The sequence below is a fragment of the Nylanderia fulva genome, unplaced genomic scaffold (genome assembly GCF_048542155.1).
Source record: "Nylanderia fulva isolate GAGA-0341 unplaced genomic scaffold, ASM4854215v1 Scaffold3, whole genome shotgun sequence".
Taxonomy (NCBI): domain Eukaryota; kingdom Metazoa; phylum Arthropoda; class Insecta; order Hymenoptera; family Formicidae; genus Nylanderia; species Nylanderia fulva.
In genome coordinates this window covers 7,361,698-7,381,568 of record NW_028190368.1, presented here as the reverse complement: position 1 = coordinate 7,381,568, position 19,871 = coordinate 7,361,698, and the positions used below count along the sequence as shown (strand labels likewise).

At 38.7% G+C, this 19,871-nt stretch overlaps 1 protein-coding gene across 11 annotated transcripts in view; it reads right to left on the bottom strand.

Moving 5' to 3' along the window:
* Positions 1–19,871, bottom strand: part of bru3 (CUGBP Elav-like family member bruno 3) — a 545,388-nt gene that overhangs the window by 300,628 nt on the left and 224,889 nt on the right. The window contains exon 3 of one of the 11 annotated variants that reach the window (XM_029317917.2): positions 15,869–15,911. The exons of the other annotated variants lie outside the window; for them this stretch is intronic. The gene's annotated coding sequence lies outside the window, so the exon portion shown is untranslated. The remainder of the gene's footprint in view (positions 1–15,868; positions 15,912–19,871) is intronic. 11 annotated transcript variants of the gene reach the window in all.

Below are 19,871 nucleotides of genomic sequence, written 5' to 3'. Positions count from 1 at the left end.
GACCTAGGCCGGTATTCTGTCGCGGCACGAAAGCTTCGATTACAAATAACCGACGGTCTTCGAACGGCAGCTAGACCTGATTCCCGAGGGCTTTTTGCTTTGTGTCCCAGTAGTAGAAAGGTCTTGTTTAACGACGCCCGACGTGCAGGTCCGCGCTCGAACGAAACCGTAATTAACCGCAGTGAATAAGCTTCCGAATTTAATTAAGGATATTGAATGGTAGCTCGGTAATAACGGGCGCCCGACTATATTGGCTGCGGTGTCACAAAGCTAGGCAGGGCACGGGCGTATCGTGCTCAAAGCTCGTCCAACGGTCGCTTTGATGTGGTCGCGGCCAGTGCGAAAACGCGAAGCACGAACAGACAGTGTACGAAGGGTAGGGGACAAGGCCTGCTCCGAAAGCAGGTAGGGCTTGTTGGAGACTTCCTCTGGAACTTGCCGAAGAATTGCCAACTTTGTCCGCCCCGTACATAGTCCACTCACTCGCGGCCGTTGCAGAACGTTCGGACACACATACACGTACACACGCACACGCACATACACGATGTGCTCTTACGCTATTGGTATCCTTCAATTATGAGTGAACCTTCATACGACCTATTCCATCACGTTAAATGGACTAGATACTTTAGACGGTGTATAAAAAATATATAGTAATATTCATCCTCGTCAATGTTTCGTTACTTCAACTATGTTATGATTAACATCGTAGTATATAAATAATGTCTTGATGCGGAAATAATTTATTACTACGACATAACCATGATGCGGTACGCGGTGCATAAATCAAAACATTGGCGACAGGTGATATAACTTTTTTATACCTCGCGATGTTAAATTATTGCCGTATTTTTGTCCAATGACGTGTAAAGTTATATTTCACTCGCTAAGGTGACGTGCACGCGAGAGATTAATATCACGTCCGACCGAATGCAATTTACTCCGCGGATATTGTAAAGTTATTCGTGGTCTTTTTTGTCGTACAACAATGCATGCACGAGTATCATTGAATCCATTAAACTCCGTGGAAAAATTCACATTCGTTGTTGTATTCCGTTACTTTGTGAAATATTCACAATGTCTCGGGTAATACGATTTGCATAATACCATTAACCTTCGCCTTCCCCCGCACGCCGATTATACCCTATTCATTCCACGTCGCGTAATTCCTCTTCGCATGTTACGTATTATGCGACCGCACGACGTCATTATAATACTTCAATGGCATAATCCTCCATTGTGAATGTCCGCGCTCGAGCCCGGTTGCATTTCCACCGAGCGTACGACCCAGCTGACATTATTCACGTTTGATGCGTTCTCAACCAGGTGATCGTCGCGAACGTAGTTCTCTTCACTATTTCGTGGCAAGAGAATTCGGGAAACTCTCACCCTTCCCCCAGGTATGAGTCAAGAAATTTTGCATTGGATTCAGTGACACCACGTTGTTTACGACGTGGCGACACATACATACATATGCCGCGAAATATAAGCTTCTCAACTGTCCTGGAAATTCGTATGCATCTCCGAAACGTGTAGCTGGCTACGATCGTCTGGAAAATTCCAGTTTTTCATCCTTACCTGTCCGTGCAATGATTCCTTCGGAAAGAAGTATTTCGATCGCGAAACGCCGAGCGCGATCCATTCGAGGAAGGAAAAATATCTTGTCCCCGTGAAATGGAGCGAGATGGCGGTGAATTTTTCGGTGAATAATTTGATTGATCCAAGATGCGCAGCCGTCGTTCGTGGCTCGACGACGGAATTGCTGGCCGTGTGGATTTCGTAGAGTAGAAGAAACTCGCCCGCGGAGAGACGTATGGGAACAATTTCCGGATAAAGCGGATTCATCAATGCTGGAGGACTGGATTTAAAATTCCCCTCGCATCACGGAAAGGGTGGGTGGTGGAGGCAAGTAGGGATGGAGGCTGAGGTAAAACAGGGTAGGAGGAGGGGGATGCACCTTACAACCCTCGTAGACTGAAGCTGTCCGTAAAGAGTATAAATGGCACGTATAAGACGTCGTTTCCTTTTTCATCGTCGCCGACGACGACGACGACGACGACCCAATAGCGGTGGCAAGGTGTGCGTAGCTGAAAATTAATTTATCGGAATCGTAATGGAAAATGTTGGGCTTCGTTGTGAGCGCTAGCAAAAAATTAGATGAGACGAAATGACGGAAACGGAAAAAAACCCGGTTTTTTCCCCAGAAATATATTTGCGTTATAGTATGTTTACGCGTTTGTGTAAAAACACTTTTTTGGGAGTATTGAGTATAAAAATCGATACCGTTAGTTGAATAAATATATTATAATTGATATCATTATTACAAAATATATAAAACATATGATTAAATTTTTAATATCATAAACACACGAATCTATATACATATGAAATATAATCAAATTAACATGAATTAATTTCTGCGTATATTTAGAAAGCAATTAAATTAATTCTGCCTCGAACATGTATTACAAATATCTGAATGTGTTGTGGTTGTATAATTGCTGCGGAAATATTTCCGCAGCGTCAAACGCGATAAAAGTGGCTAGCTATATTCGCAGTCGCAGTTATCGATAAAAGACAACGAAGTACTCGTAATTGAGTATGAAGAAGACACGCGAGGATAAAATTATGAGGCACATGGCAGATCCGTACAAAGCGGCATAAGAGGACGAGCGAAGGACAAAGGGACGTGCGGAAGAGTAGAGACTGCTGGAGCTGACACAATCCCGCCTCTTTAGCAAAGGATGTGAGACAATGCGCAACGACTATGAGGGGGGAATACAATTCCAAAGAACCCCGTTTATTGTATAAGGGGCAACCCTTTCCTTTGTCCTTCAAGCTACAAAGACGTGGCATCTACGTTCAAGATGTGTTAGAAGCTCGCGAGATACAAACTGAATTATTCAATACATTTTATAATGAAATAAAATATGCGCAACACCGATTTTATCGAAATAATGTTGTTTTTTTTTTTTTATTTCGACGCTGTAATAATTTATATTCCTTCACGTTATTTTTGATGACTACTATTGGACTGGTAATAGTATGCGCGGATCGACCCCCAATTAATTGCTGAGAGCGATAAATTCGAGAGAGAAAAGGGGTTAAGATAATAGCGAAAAGATAGCGCACACGCACACAGCCACACACATACAAACTCGTCGCTAATTTGCGCCATAGCCACCGCTCTCCCCTCGGTGAAGGTGGATAGTGAGGAATCCACTGATTAAAAGGTTATTTATTGCGTCGAATTCTTAATTTTCCGGAGGGTCGGGTATAATTAAAGGCCGTTTTTGCGTCTACTATAAACGCGAATGATAAAATTAAGTAGTATCCAGAAGATTTTTAAACGCCACGGAATAATCGAGTAGAGCAAACATTATGATTGTCAAAGTATTGTACATCAATATTGAATAACGAATACGATACTTTGACGCGATTATAACGCACCATTCTTAAGGCTTATTCCTGAGTACATTGTATCCCCAAATGAAGTAGAGAGACGCCGCGTTTTTCCGCGAAAACCACCGAGTAACGCAAATTCGGAGCCTAGAATTTTAACGCAGCGACAACGTTTAACCGGTATTTTACAGCACCCCGAGGCGAAGCTTTGCCAGCCTCTGCGCCACGAAAGGTTACCGACGAGGGAAACTCCGCGTAAACAACTCCTTCGCAAACTTCTCTCCTTGCGAGTGTCCCCAGCTAGAATTTCGAATTTCCAGGTTCTATCTCACGCCCCGCTTGCTACGACACACCAGCACTGGCATCAACGTCTATCTTCTCGTCTACATCTTGTATGTTGACGGATCTTGTTCACTAGATTAAGATCTCGAATAAGTTCTGCGTATACAATGTTCGCACTTTTTTCGCACTTATTTTGATTAAAAAAACCCAATTGACGTTTGTTCAACAGGTAAAAAGTTTAAAATAATAAGATGTTCTTGAAGTTGAAAAAAAGAGTTAATCGTGATAAAGTAGCACTTTTTGATATGCAGCTTCACCTGTTGTTATAATATTTCCATATATACTTGGCGCGAATTCTTCGTATATAGAAAAACGTTCGCAGGTACGAATAATTTGCGTGATCCTTCGCGCGATAAAATATTCATTTCGCTCGGCTGGGATTGTATAACACGCAATTGCAAATTACAATTCATTTCGCGTCGAAGCTGCGCGGGATTCCGATACGATTGTACGAATAATTCGACGTTAATGTAGGATAAATCCTAATTGCGGACGAAAAGGACCGTGGGGTGGCGGAGGAGGTGTCTGGCGAGGAAAATCGCGACATATAATTAAAGGGAGTAATGAAGCACGGCGGTGTGGCGCGCGCTCATTGATTCGCAGAATTACACGAATACCTTTGTCAATTACGCGGCGCCGCGGGAGTCGACTAAAAAAAGTCGAAAAAAAGAGAAAGATCGGAAGAAGCGGAAATATGACGCGGCACAAATCATGCCGATCAATCGGAGAGGATGGGAGAAGAACGTGAACGCGCATCAGTCGCATCCACGACTGCACGACTGGTTTTGCGGTCGAACGTCGGTCGTTTTTTCGGAGATACGCGGAAAATACCTCAATCGGCGGACCGCGGACACGCACATACATCACCCGTCACGTCGACACGTATACACACACACACACACACACACACACACACACACACACACACACACACACACACACACGCACACACGCACCTAGATATGCTGATCCGTTTATGGGCGCGTGTATATATATATATATATATATATATATATGTGTGTGTGTGTGTGGGGTGAGAGGGTGAAAGAGACAGATGTGCGTATATGTGCGATGCCATAGCACGCATGTGCAAACCGGCTTTGATTTTCCATGTTTGTGCAATTACGCGCGACCCGTTTCGGGGCCGGGCGCTCATCGAATTAAGGTGCATTATGATAATCACATTCGATACTGCGCGATGCCGGACACATTCCGTATTAATTAATCGTCACTGCCGTTTTTCCCCTGGACCCTTTTAACAGACGATTTTCGGCGAGCGCAAACGTATTGATCGCCCGACTCGGACCGGCTGTAATGCAACATTCGCGATATACATACATACAGCGCGTATCTACTTTTCGCCAAATGCGACGTAATTAAATTTCTCCCGTGATTGACTCCCGTGTGTATCAACAGCGAGATTTTTGCGTCGCGCATACACATGTAATATATAACACATACATATGCGCGTCGCACGGTAGAGATACGCGAGAGATTAACAGTTATCATCCAGCGTTCGCCTTCGATTTTTGCGGACAAGCAACTTTTCGCAAAGAAATTTCCCTCTCTTTCTCTCTGCTGGATTTTAAATCGAACTATCCTTCAAACTACGGGCAGATACTTTCAAGGGGGAGGATAAGGGGTATGGGATGCCACAGTTCCGTACATACGAGGACACGTTCGCTTATCTTATCCGGTTCTATTCGATTCGTGTGGCGCACGCTATCGCTACACATGGAAGCGATTCTAATACAGCGTCGCGACGTCCCGGCGCGATCCCGGTTACGCCCGCCAACACGACACACGCCAGTGAATTTCTATCGAAACACTTTTCGCCGTGAAATGGGCGAATTTCCATTTCGCGGCGAAACGACGCGGCGCATCTACATGATATTATGTGCGCCGGCGAAACAAAGCGCCTAGGACGAACCCAGAAGTTTTCTCTTCCGCGGGCCCCCATGGATGAGCGGGTCCGTTCGGGAAGTTTGGTTGGATCTCTCGTCGTCGTCGGCTTTTATAACTTTCTCCCTCTCCTCTTCCCATCTCCGGCCCGCTAATCTAAATTAAATGAGGGGATGCTAATGATCCGTTACTCCGAAAGGATACGCCGCTTCTCCGACAGCCACTACCCTTTAATCGATTCAATGGGTCGAGGTAGTGGAGTAAAAGAAGGAAAGTCACTTGGGCGCTCCGCTAAGATTCAGTGGCAGCTTTATATAAAAACGTGTAGAGCATTTAGAAGTCTTTTTAATTCGACTATCATCCTCGCATTCGACCATTATGATCTCGTCGATTCCAAATTGTTATGGCATGAAAGAATAAGAGAAAGAAAGAAAGACAGAAGGAATGGAGACAGCTGGCTTGCACTGGCGAACGCGTATCTAGTATAGATACACGTTTAGCAAAGGCTTAAGCTCGTTCTTTTATTCCCGTTTTTGTCAGTACTGTGCCTTCTTCGCCAGCCAGAACGACTTTGAATATATTACGCGGCGGTATATAACGCGAATCACATCGACGCACAACTCGCGTATCGCGCTACGTCCAAACAGGCATCCCACGTCGTGCTACACTCGATATACTCACGACGATATTGGGAATATCTCGATATGGATATCGATATTGCACTTTATATGTATCTTCCCTCCCGAAGGAAAGACGCGGCAAAGAAAGAAGGCGAGGAACGCGAGGGAAGGAAGTTCGGTATGCGCCTCGTTATGTTTGTCTGGAGGTAGTGAGCCATGAATAACACGCGGGGGAGGGAGAAAAACGGAACAAACTGCAGCGAGGAAGAGGTAAATGGGAAACGCACGAACGTGGAGACGTAGAGAGATAGCGCGGAGAGGGCAGTTTTAAATGAGTAGTATTAAAACTGATCGCGCGCCGTTCGTTCCAGAAAGTCGACGCGCTTTCATCGCGCTCTCTTTCTCTCTCGCGCGCTGGGCAGAAATTAATTGACGTTAATGCGCGTCCGCGATCCGTTCGTCGCCATTCTGTGCGCACACAAGGGAGCCCGCCGGTTAATCGAAGGGGGGTGGGAAAAGGGCGAACGAAACGAAATGGACCGGGGCACGTGTTCGGTCATGCGTGACTTCACATAAGCGAAAGAAAGCTACGCGATGAAATGCGTCGAAGCGGTCAGGTTGATATGCAGCATCACGCATGATTATTTGCTCTTTCTTTATAACCCGTCGATTCTACCGACGCCAACCGTGTTTACGGTGGGTCGTTCGTGGGTTTTGGTTGCGGCGAAATACTTTTCCTTTTTTTTTCTTTTTTTTTTTTTTTTAATTCAACATATACTCGAACTCTGATATATCGAACAGAGGCTCGCCACGCGCTTTCGATGCTGATTTAAGTCCCGGTCGCTATAGCACGCCGATAACACGCGTGCGTTATGCGGAAAAAAAAAAAGAAGAAGGTTCCGGCTGCCAGCGCTGTCCGTTTTAATTGGCTTCGGTGAGCCATGGTAGGGCCTCTATTCACCGGATCAGTGATATGCAAATGCGATTTAATGACGCGATATCCTATGCGTGCCGACGCCCGTTGATGAGGCCGATGCGACGTGCAAGCTATATACCCTCGACTCTACATCGATTTTATTATAACGCCGTGGCGTTTTGTCCTAAAAGCTCCAAACTAAATTAAAAGTTTTGCAAACTTACTTTATTAAGTTACGTGCCTGATTATATTATTACTTTATGTTAATTTTTACAAGATAATAGATACACATAATGTTATTAGTACTCTGTCTGTTGTAGAGGCGCATTTCGACTAAGTATTTATAAAACGTACCGTGCCAGATTTTCAACGGAGTCTAGATAAACACTTTGCGAATGAAAAAGTAGAACGAGTTAAATTCGATTTTGATATAGAACGTTCGAAAGAGCGATATTCGTAGTGCACAACTAATTTTGTCCCAGATACAGAAATTTTAGACATATATTATCGTGAATACGACGATAGATCAGCTATGATTGCGCAAAGTGTTCACCAAACTCTCGCGGTGGGCAGAAGGAAGCTCTCATTGTAGAATCTGTAGTAATAAATGTCCAACGTCATCCTTGTACTACTTCGATCTAGGGCTGTTGCCCGTCTCTCTCTCTCTCTCTCTCTCTCCCCACTCTCTTTCACTCTATCTTTCTCCATCCTCCTCTGTTCATCCTCCTTCTCATTTTCTCTTCATCCAACCTCCGCGCCGTCTGTCTCTTTTCCCCTAATTATCCCTTATCTATATCTCGGTCCATTTGGTTCGCAATGACGTTATCTCGCCTGCTCGGACTGAGTAGAGACGCCTCCTAATCTTATTACTCAAAGTGTCGGCCGGGGAATGAAGGAGGTTGCAATGGCAGTTTCCCTTCATACTGCGCGTATACCTTTCGGTCTACCTCTCTCGGTAACCTCCTTCACGTCTCTCGCTCTCTCCTGTCATCTCTCTTCCGTCTATTCTCACTTCCGTTCGCTATCTTCCTTCCTCTCTCTTCCCCCTCTCCCTCTCTCTCTCTCTCTCTATCTTTGCTCTTCTGTCTTCTTTCTCCCACTAAAGCAAGCACTGACATTGAGGGATTAAACCATTGGCAATCCGACTCTAATTACGAGTAACGGATTAGTACGTGTGCACCGGCAAAGTGCCGGGCAAACGAGGAAACTTTTGCGGACGACTACATATGTATAGGAGGCTGCAAACATTCGTTCCCCGTGCCATGTACCGCTTTGAGAGTTCATAAGGTTCGCCGGCACTTGATCCTGCATCCATTATTCGGAGTTCTCTCGTAATCGTCCATTATCGAGTATCACCCGAGCGTTGCCGTTAACGTAAAAATACGAATAATGCGTTACACGTATTTCTCTAAAAAGATATATAAAAAAAATACTAAACTTTTATCCACTCAAGTATTAAGTATTAAGTATTAAATATATGTATAAGAAAATAAATAAAATAAAATAATTTATACATCAATTTTACACATTCGCTCCCACTGACTTTCCCTTCACGCTGCAATCGGATTATTTTATATTTATATTAATAAGATTACTGGAATATGCAAATGTAATTATTTAAAAAATTTTAATGTATAAAATTTTAATATATATAAAAGCATTATAAATGTGTTAATTAATTTTAATAAATAAAATTATTAATTTTATTAATATACTTTGTTTGTTACGCTTTTCTCTATTATTATTAAACGTGGTCATAATCTTGCAAATGTATACATTAACACAAAATTATTTGATGGTGAATTTGTTAAATAACATGCGAAGTACATTATATATTAGCCGTAAAGAATAATAATATTAAAAAATTAATATTCATCGACTTCTGCGCGCTGTAATAATATAGTTGAGTACGAACGAATCTATACGTGCAAACGCAAACAGATAAAAAAAGCGGATAAATACGGATCATTGCCATTTCGGAGAATGTTGTTTCGAAGAACAGAGGCAAATTCCTAGTGATTGCAGCCGCCCGGAATGGAACGGTTACTACGCTATTGTTCGGCGGGCCCGCGCTACTTTTCACTACTTGCGACGACGACGGCGCGACAACGAACATTTTTGACTAATGGTCCGTGAGCGAGAGTATTTGCCGCCATTATCGTAACGCCGGGACACATTGGCGTACAATTTCGCCCTGTGACTCCCCGTGTCTATACGCGAATTCTTACGATACCTCTTCCCCTTCGAGATCCTTGATCGCCTGTCCAGTCGCTCGGAATCGTTCCACCGTATCGAAGATAAGGATCCTCGAACGAGCGATCCCGAGTCGTTTCGACCCTTTAAAATCTCGACCTTCGAGTGAATCGACGACGAAGAGTCTCGTACGCTATCATTCCAAGTGCTCGCGACACTTGCTTACGTCCCTCCGGCGGAGAGTCCCCGGGCAGGCCGCCATGAAACTTTACGAACTACCTAAAAGTATACGACTAAACGGAAAGCCTCATGTACGAAATTTCGCATTAAACTCATCTCCGCGCGTTCCATGTTGTAATGCTTCCAAAGAGATTCTCCGATGCGATCAATGTTTATTGTCAATATACTCCGATAGTGAACGTTTATTGAATTATTGAATATTTTAGGACGAACATCGCGAGAAAATATGCGATTCGTGCGATTTTTCGTACATTTCTGAGATCCGCGCCAAAATGTCATCTTTATTTCACACATGCTGACGCGCGAACATCATATACGCCACGGTATATCCGTTTTCTCTTTTTTTTTTTTTTTTTTTATTTTAAGCTTCCGAATTTCATAAATGTAAAATGTTAAGCCCGACTTCGTTTGCACAGGAAAAAGAGACTAAACTCCAGAGCTGCGTGGAGTGAGAATTTTTCGAGAACGTGCGTTTTGGTCGAAAATAAATTGTGCCATAAAATCATTTCAGCGTAGACATTACGGCATGAAGTAAACTCGTTCCGCATGATGTATGGCCGACGTAACGACTTCGAGCGAGAATTGCGAGCAAGGGTTTATCGTGCAGGTTTGCGGCCGGATAGCCGCCATTAACCCTTGCGCCATCCTGCCGTGCGACTACCGAAAAAAGATGTGGCGGTTTAACGAACGCTATTTCGATATATGAAACATTTGGAATAACAATTTTTCACCTTTTTATTTGTCTCGCGTGTGGAGGTGCGTGCGCTCTAATGTGTTTTAAAATTAATTAAACTAAAACTATTATTATATAATCCCTCCTGTAATTAATAATCTTTGACCGATGACAAAATATTGTTTTGTCATGCACGATGAGAAAACTCATAGCGACATTGCGCGACATGTTATTCATTATCCGTGCGAAGATGCATATCCATTACAGAAGATAACATGATGGATGGACGTGGATGTAACCAGCAACCGGTGAGAGAGAACGAGATTTCGGAAAGAATGATCCATCATTTACGAACGCCTCCGATTCGCATTCGCATGTTATCGCGTCAACTATCTCGATATGTCGCGCTTGAAAACCGCGTAATCACGTGAAATTTCAGTTCATATCCACGGGCGTAGATCATACAAAATGTCACCGATCGCATTTCCAACATTATATGGATAGATATAAATGCCAGGAGACACGAGTGTCGATCAGTACCAGATTTGAGCGCTCGCTTGTCTGACCGCTCGATCGCACTTCAAAGAGATTGAGTTTTTTTCCTAAGCTGTGTGAATGACGGGTCATTTTCACTGCGGAATACTTTTCTTCTCCTTTCTCAGAGAGATCATCCGCTGTTTCTCCCTATAAGGCCAATGCGAAGTGCCAGAATTCAACCTTACCTAAGCTCTCAAATAGCCCTCGCGATCTTGCGAGGGGTGCGATCCACCACCATCGAGGGTGATTTCACGGATTGACGCGCGAGTCTAATCGCTTAGAGTTTAAGAAAGGCAATTCCGGCGCGCACTACTAGCGATGAGCCTCGGAATTGGTGTTGTACGGATCGAAGGTATATATGTGAAACAGATGAAGCGAAAAGACTGTTCGCGAAACGAGATGCGCTGACGGGAAGTACAGTCGTATAAGTTGTCGAAGCAATCGGGTATACGATTGATCTGCGGAAAATGGAAGCCTCTCTTTTGGAGAAAGATATATTTTCTCATCAAAGGGAAGTCGTTTCACATGTAAAAATAAGAATCCGCAAAACTAGACCGTATACACGTATTTGTGTCAATGTATCGATGTGTGTATTCAGAGTCTCTTAATTTGTTATACTTCAACAAGTAAAATATCCATTACCAAAATTCCATTGCAAAATATTCATCGCGTCGTTGCGGTGCATTATGGTTCGCATTTGTCCATTCCGTTGCGAGGAAGCGGAAAGAATAATAAACTCGTGAAAAATTCATAAATAGGTCTGCTGTAAAGTTAGGAGTCGTCGGCGGCGAAGTGTAGAGACGTCGCATAATATTTAGACAGAATTTTTACGCAAAGCATTAACGTCATATATTTAAAAACATGCATCGCGTATTTGCGTCGACCGTTTTATATATTTCACAAGACGCCGGGGCTTGCGTTTGTCGAATTCTCTATTGGAAGCGGTACCTTTCGAGGTATCTTTCAATTAATGTTTGTTCAGCAGCCAATATTTAATATGGAAATTCTTCGATACTTTGCCGAGTAGTACGAAAGTACGCTCTAGGTCGACTAAAATTTCTGGACTCTCCTCATAGAACGCCTGCTGAAAGCTACCGTTATCGATTTTATCTATTGGGTATTTCTCGACAGGTACTCAACCCCCCTCGGTATACCCCCTCCGGCCTCTTATGCCACCGTCTGCTCTCCTTTTCAACCTAGGTCCCATCCTCTAAGCCGCATTGTTGTTTCGGAACAGCGGCACGGTATTTGCTCTCCATTTTCCGTCGTATTTACATTTAATTTATACTCAACTGCGTTCTTTCCTTGTTATTTCAACATAGTGGAAAACACTTAGATTATCTATATATGAAAGAAGTATTCACAAAAATGCATTCCCCAATTCGATTCGGGAAATATTTAGATTAAAACCGCAAAGTAAATTGATCTCACTTCTATCATTCACGACGTCCCGTCCCCGTCATTACGGGAATGTTTCCGCTCCCAAGTGTTCGCTGTCGTTGACTAACCGTCATCGCGCGGCAGATACTCCATCCCGGCGGATGATAGAGTTCCGGGATGGCAGGGATTAGATTTTTCACTTTTTATCAAGCCGCCGTTCGCGGATCGATACGCACTTTAATGAACTCAAAGTGTAACCTCTCCGCGCGGAGCTCTGCGGAGCAGCTCCGGTGCGCCACTCTCGGTTGGTTTTAGAGCCGGTAGTGGTAGTTCCCGTCAAACTGCTTCTACGGCTAATATTTACATTTATTAACTCTCTCGTCGTAAATGAAATTTTCAGATAACTTTTAGGATATAGCCTGAGGGTTATAATGCTATCCAACCGTCCGCCCACGGTCGTTCCGACGTGCTCAACAGCGGGGTTTGCGCGTTCACTGTCTCCCACCTCCTGTCCCTTTTTCTGTTGCTCTCGTTGCATTGTCAGAAGCAGATTAGCCAATAACTATTCCCGGGATAAACCCTCGCTACAGATTTAAAACATGATACTGCCTCCGATTGAGAGATGCGCAATTTTTTTCCTCTCTATACCCGTTTCCGTTCCTTTCTTTTCGTCCGTCCTCTTCCACGTCTCCGAGATCTTTGAGGATAGAATCCATCTATTTAGATTTAGAATGACTAATCGTTGATAGGATACGCCGGACAAGACAACGTCTTTGTAATATGAACAAACGAATGTTCCCAAAAAAGCACGATTGTTGCGTAGAATTACAAAAAAAAAGCATTTTATAGAATATACATATATCGCGATGGTTAACGAAAAATATATTGAAAGTGTAAGGCTACAAAGGCTACGGTTCATTCACAGGCATAATCGTTACGGAATGTAGAACGCCTGGGAAAATCCACGAATGGGAAAATGACTGTTAATTGTTTCGTTACATAACTGTTGCATATTACATAACGTTACGTATCCGCCCGTGGCTATGCGCCACGTCAAAGCCACGATACGCATTGTTCTCATATGCATCGTTTTAGACAAGCTGCCCTGAAATGTTGCCAAAATTTCACGTCCTGTCATACTTTTCATACGACTCTAACGAGTGTGGAAATTTGTGTCGACGTGCTATTCACGCGACGTGCACAAATTTCGAGTTCGGGATTGAAAATTTCGCTACGTGCCTCCTTTGACTTCGTCAAAAATTGTGTATACGCCTGAAAAGTTGAAATCGAATAAACGTAAGCACGTTGATTGGTCTAACAAACTCGTTAACGAGGAAAACATTCCTGTCGGTGCTCGCGTTCTGATACTCTTGATTACTCGGGAAAGCGGATTCTTTTTACTTTTCTGACTGGATGGTTTTGCGCCTGCGGGTCATCGAGCTGGATAATGAAACATGCAAATGGAAATGAGGCAGTGCTGTGTCAGATAATATTATGACTGTCCACAAGAGGAAGAGCGAACGCTCGGTCATTTCAGCGTACAGACTTTCAACGATGCTTTTACCATCAGCGTTGAAATTCTCACACTGTACTTTATTATTGCAGCTTTCGAGGCGGATCTTAACATCCAAGCCCGTCATTCGCGAAAAATAATACTTGATCGTTATAATCGGCAATTTGTAGGAAAAACGGACGCAATTTTGTTTTCAGTAAAGCGAAACAGAACAGAATTTAGCAGTCGGGTTTAACACCTTGTTTTGGACATTCGATTAATGTCTGTCATTGTATCGAAATTTATTTGTTATCGCTCGTCTCAAAATCTATTTTCTATTGTTGTTATTTTCAACGACAAAAACGACGTAATTCTTTTTAGATTATTTATTACTATATCGAGATATAATATATTACCATTCGTAAGGACTAAAATACATTTCGATTGTTAAAAAAAATTGAAATAAAAAATACACATATGCATTAGATGAATAAATCAATATCAATTGCAAAAAATAATTTAAGCTTCTGAAAGATTTAAAATCTGAAATCGCGCACACGGGCAAATAGTGAAATCTGAACCATTATGCCATTTCCACATATTGCCCTGCAGGATTTGTACAACTTACCGGTGCATTCGGAGCAAGAGCAAATTTGCAAGATCTTCCCGGAAAAACGGGCGCGGATATTTTGCGGCATATGATGTGTATGTGAAGCAACAAGCCGCGACAGGGCGCATCTAGAAGCATTCGCCACAAACTATTTTGCAAGGGGGTAATAGAGAAGGATTCAATATTTCCTTGCAGGCATCACGGGATGGTATCGCCATGGTTACGGCTTCAGCCATGCGGATTGCTTTCCTCCTTCTTTATGTTTTCGTTGTTTGACATCGTTTCCCTTGGCGGGCTTCTCATTCAATCCTCGAGCTTGCTCGCGCAATACTGTTCGCAATGCGTATCATTTTACAAATTTTCTCTTTATTCCGGATGCCGTTGTTGGGCGCGCACCGTCGCGCGCAACATTCCGTTCACGTAAAACATAAAACTCAACGCTTCACTTACGGGAGCGTAAGAACAGATTGATACGAAAGTAATACACGTCCGAAAATTCATGCAGAAAGGCGACGCGCGGTAGTTTGTAAACTGAGTTTGACGCAGCTCGCTCGATGCGGACACACGCGGAATATTTGCATGCGTATTGATATATATGTATATATATATATATATATATAATATGTATATAGCATTTCCGGGAACTCAAATGTTGTAAACAGTTTACATGAATTGTCATGCGATACAACGTCAATATACGATAAATACAATTATATTGGATAACTTGCCATCGGATATCATGTTCTCCCAATGCATTATACATCAATATCGTCACGTAAATGCAATGTAATTTAGAATTCAGCTTCTCGTATGCCTAATATTATTATTGCTAATTATGAAATCTATTATGAAAATATTGTTGCAGTCGGAAACGTTCTTAAAGCGGAAATTTAAAAAATGCCTAGTAGATATGCACAATTTTTAATATATACACATGCAAAAGCAAGAATTATTTATAAACTAAACGCACTCCTCTTCTGAGTTTTGACAGTTGGCAAGTCATTTCTTTTGACTCTTAAAGAGTGCTTCGGTACTTGCATTTCTAGCACAAAACGGATGAGCACTAGAAATTTATGCTTACATGCGCACATATGAGCAAAAATTTTTAACACTTTTATATGCGTGACATATAAATTTTATCTTTTGTAAGTAAAAATAATTACTTAATTAAATGTTTTATTAAAAAATATTAATATTTAACTATTTTTAAATAGATTTATTTCTTAACTGCGCTGATTAATTTTCCGAGAAAATGTATTAAGAAAATGATTAAATGTCAACATTTTCATTAAATTAAATTAAAAGTTTTATAGTATAAAATTACGATACAAAATTATTTTTAACATGATTAATTAGAAACTTTTTAAATTTATTATATATATATATATATATATATATATATATATATATACATTTATATATAATACTAAAATGTCAATATTTTATTTATATATTATAAATAATGTTTATATATAAAATATTATATTTATTTGCAATATTTATTATTCTTCATTTAAATTTTTTTAAATTCTTGAAATTATAAATTTAAAATTTCACTTACCGATATGATGCGCAGCGGCAAAGTTGTAGCATACAACGTTGATCTGTAAAATACAAATATATCCAAATTATAAAACAGTGTTCAAAACATTGATTATTATTTCAAAAACAATTATTGTGCCCAATTAAATTGCATATTTCTCCAAACAGATATTTGATAACAAATATATATAAATTCCGACAAAATTTTGTTAAAAATATATTTACTAAACATGATAATTAAAGCTCTAATTTTCATATAAATAATTACAAATCTTAAACAATGCTGAAATATTTATACGCATTTATATGAATTAATTATTACAAACATTTAAGTATTTTAAAATAAAATTTAGAATATTTTATATGTAATTCTATTACACATTTATGTAAAATGAATCACCATAAATGCGCGACTAATTTGAAAAGTAACAAAAATAAATTAAAATATTGCTTACCTCACGATTATCACTCGATACCTCCTTGAGTTTTATTTTCTTCTTTCTCTTTATTGATCCTTTACTTTTTCCATGGTACTTATGTTTCACACTGACACTTCCACTGATATGTATTTGTGAAAACGTGGTTAATTACGATTGCGCATATTATTAATTGATAAAATTTACAAAGATTGCAGCACATTACTTTTTACATTAATATATGATGAGCAATTAACTACGATTATTATAATTGCAAAGAACGATTCATTTAGTATCTCCTAATTCTTGTTGCGATCGTATTTAGAAAAATAATGAGATATAAAACGAAGCGATTCACGCCATCGCTCGAATTTCGTCGCGAATAATGATAACAAAGAGGCGAAGCGTAACGATAAAACCAACTTCGATTTCAAATTCTTCGATATATAGTGACGTGTACTGTTCACCTTCGATCGTCATGTTGTCATTCGTACAGCGAGATTCGAGCGAGCAGGTAGTACTGCCGTGTCGTGCTACGTGTTATATCATATTATGTTACATATCTCGTAAAATATCGTGATTGCGACAAATAATAAAAAATATCTAGTGCGATTCTTCTGTGCGATTGTAATTAACCGCGTCTTCGCGTGTGAGTGTCAGCGTAAGTCGTGCAAATACCATGAAGGGATAGTGGATCAACAAGGAGAGGAGGAGGAAGTTTGGGGAGACATCGAGCGACGGCGCGGCGGAGCAACCGTGAGATAAACACAATTTATAATTTACTTTACTTTTATTACTTCTGAGATTAATTACTCTTTTATCTTCGCGGTAGTAATCCATTTTACACCATTATATAATAGAATATGTACATATAAATTATACTATATATCAAATATTTATAATATTTCAAAATAAAATTTAGAATAACTTATATGCATATATTCTATTACATGATGATAAAATGGATATATATATATATGTACATTATTATAAATATTATCCAAAGAAATATATATCAACATTGTTTAAAAGTTATAATAATGTAAAATTTTATAAAAATTTATATAAAAACTCATTTATTAAATTTTATAAAAAAATTATATCTAATACAAATATTTTCTAGAATTTATATAATTTTATAATTAAATATTTGTTTAGAGAGAGATGCAAAATTTAATTGCACAATAATTACTTTTTTGAAACAATAATTGTTTTGAGACTGCTTTATACAATAATTTGAATATATTTTACAAATCAAATGTTGTTATAACTCCGTTGCGCATTGTATCAGTGAGTGAAATTATTTTTTATTTTATATAATTTCGTAGTAATGAATTTATAAAATTTTCAAATTAAGATTAATAGAAATATAAATAAATGCAATATTTCATAAATCCATTGGCTTAAAATAAGTAGACTAAAATAGATTAATATAAATATTTAATCCTGAAATCTGTAGTTATTCTTCGATTTATTTCTGAAAATATACATATAAAAGTAGAGTCCATAAGAAGATTTACGAAGATTATATATAAAAGAAAAAAAGAAAACATGTAACAATTATTTATGTATAGTGCTTATTGAAACTAATTTATTTTTAAAAATGCGTTTGAGAAAATGCAATGATTAGTAATTGTATCTATTCTAATTTTTTATAATCTATTCATGTTTATATATGTATACATATATATCGATAACTTAATTTAATTTTATTATAATTTAAAACAAAATAAACATGACGTGAGATATAAAATATTAAATATTTCGTTGCAAAACATAATAATTTTTGACATAAATTATTTCATAATTAATCAGTTATATACACATATTATATAAAATAATAATTACAAATATTTTTCATTAATGATATTAAAAACAATGTGAATAGCATATTAATAAGTACAATAATGTTAATTTACGTTTTATATTCAGTATTATATTCAAAACATAAAACACTTAATATTTTATATTTAAGATTTAATACATGTACAATAGATATACAATAGATTTACACACGGAATCTATATTTACGTTATTTTTGCTCTAAAATATTCATATTTCTAAAGCATTACTTTACTGGCATGATATAAATATTTTTTGACCATACAGCATTGATAAATATATTAAAAAATTATTAGTTTGTAGTAATTGTGTGTGTATCTATTACACACGTGTGTAAATCAATTATATATAGTATATTAAATCTTTGAGAATTTAATAATGCAGTTCGAAAAAAGCAATGTTAAGGAAATGGTTAAATATTAATATTTTTATACACACATTATAACGATTAAATAATTAAATAATTTTTTGAAAGAAGATAAAAATTATACGTCAAGCATATAAAAATATTAAAACTTCTTGCTTATATAAGCACATGCGCAATTATAAATTCCTGACCATCGTTCATATGTTTTGTGTCAGAATGAAAGTATTAGGGGACATTTTTTAATATTACTTTTTTTCTCATAATAAAAAACAATAATTTACTAACGGAGTAAAACTTCATCTAGCCCAAAATTGTCGCTGCTGTGTGCGTATGATTAAAAAAATTCCTGCTGTTCATTCCTGCGTTTACATATGCGAAAAATGTAAGTTCTGTGACACTGTTTAAGATTCTCCACAATAAAGAAGAAATAATTTGTGATGTCATGTGTCAGGATTAGGAAGTTTTTTAACTTGAAATATTTACGTGTATTTAAAAAAGTATTTTTATAATTTCCTGATCATTCTTTTTGTGTTTTATAAAAAAGACATGTTTGTTAGATAAATTTTATTTTATGTTTAAAAAACAAAAATTTATTTAACTAAGCATCTATTTAAAAAAATACTGTTAAATACATAGTAAATTCGAATAGATCGAAAAATTGAAAATGCAGTTTATTGTAGCTTTTCTATGCGTGCTGCAAATATAAAATTACATAATGCTTATAAAAGACGGTGAACATATACATATATGTATATATATACTATATCCAAAGAAAATATTAAAAGTACAATAAAAAATAATTTAAAAAATATACAAATAGAACATACTCAACTTTCTTTGTTCAAGTTTATATTTTTATAATTGTTTTAATGTTTTACATGTATATATATGTGTAGTTATTTCTTAGTATAATCAAATTTGAAATGTTCCAAGAATGTTGCAAATTTCAACGAGATATTAGGAAATTTGTACGTCGCTACTATTAACACGCATGTATATTGATAATTTTAGCGTCACTAACAAGTTTCCGTTTGCTTCTCGCGAAATATTCCTCTTAATTACAGTCTCTGTTGTTTCTGGTTATTTGTGTCAGGAAGACTGTTTCTCTCTTAGTTTCTTACTTTACGTTTTGTTTGCAGCGTTCCGCACTAGCTTGCTTTTGTTTAATGGTCCTCCCATCATATTCCTCTACTACTGAATCCGTGTTATTATCTCTCAACGAGCTAGCATGCCGGCTAGAGGGGCTCGCCGTTCACTTAAACTTACTGTATTCATTATTAATGCTGGTGCGATATTTCTACCGTGACGCCTGATAACGCAACATCTTAATGCATTTTACATTACGTATAGCGTATTATACTTTGATTCTTGCACCTGACTCCTATCAAGGTTGTAGC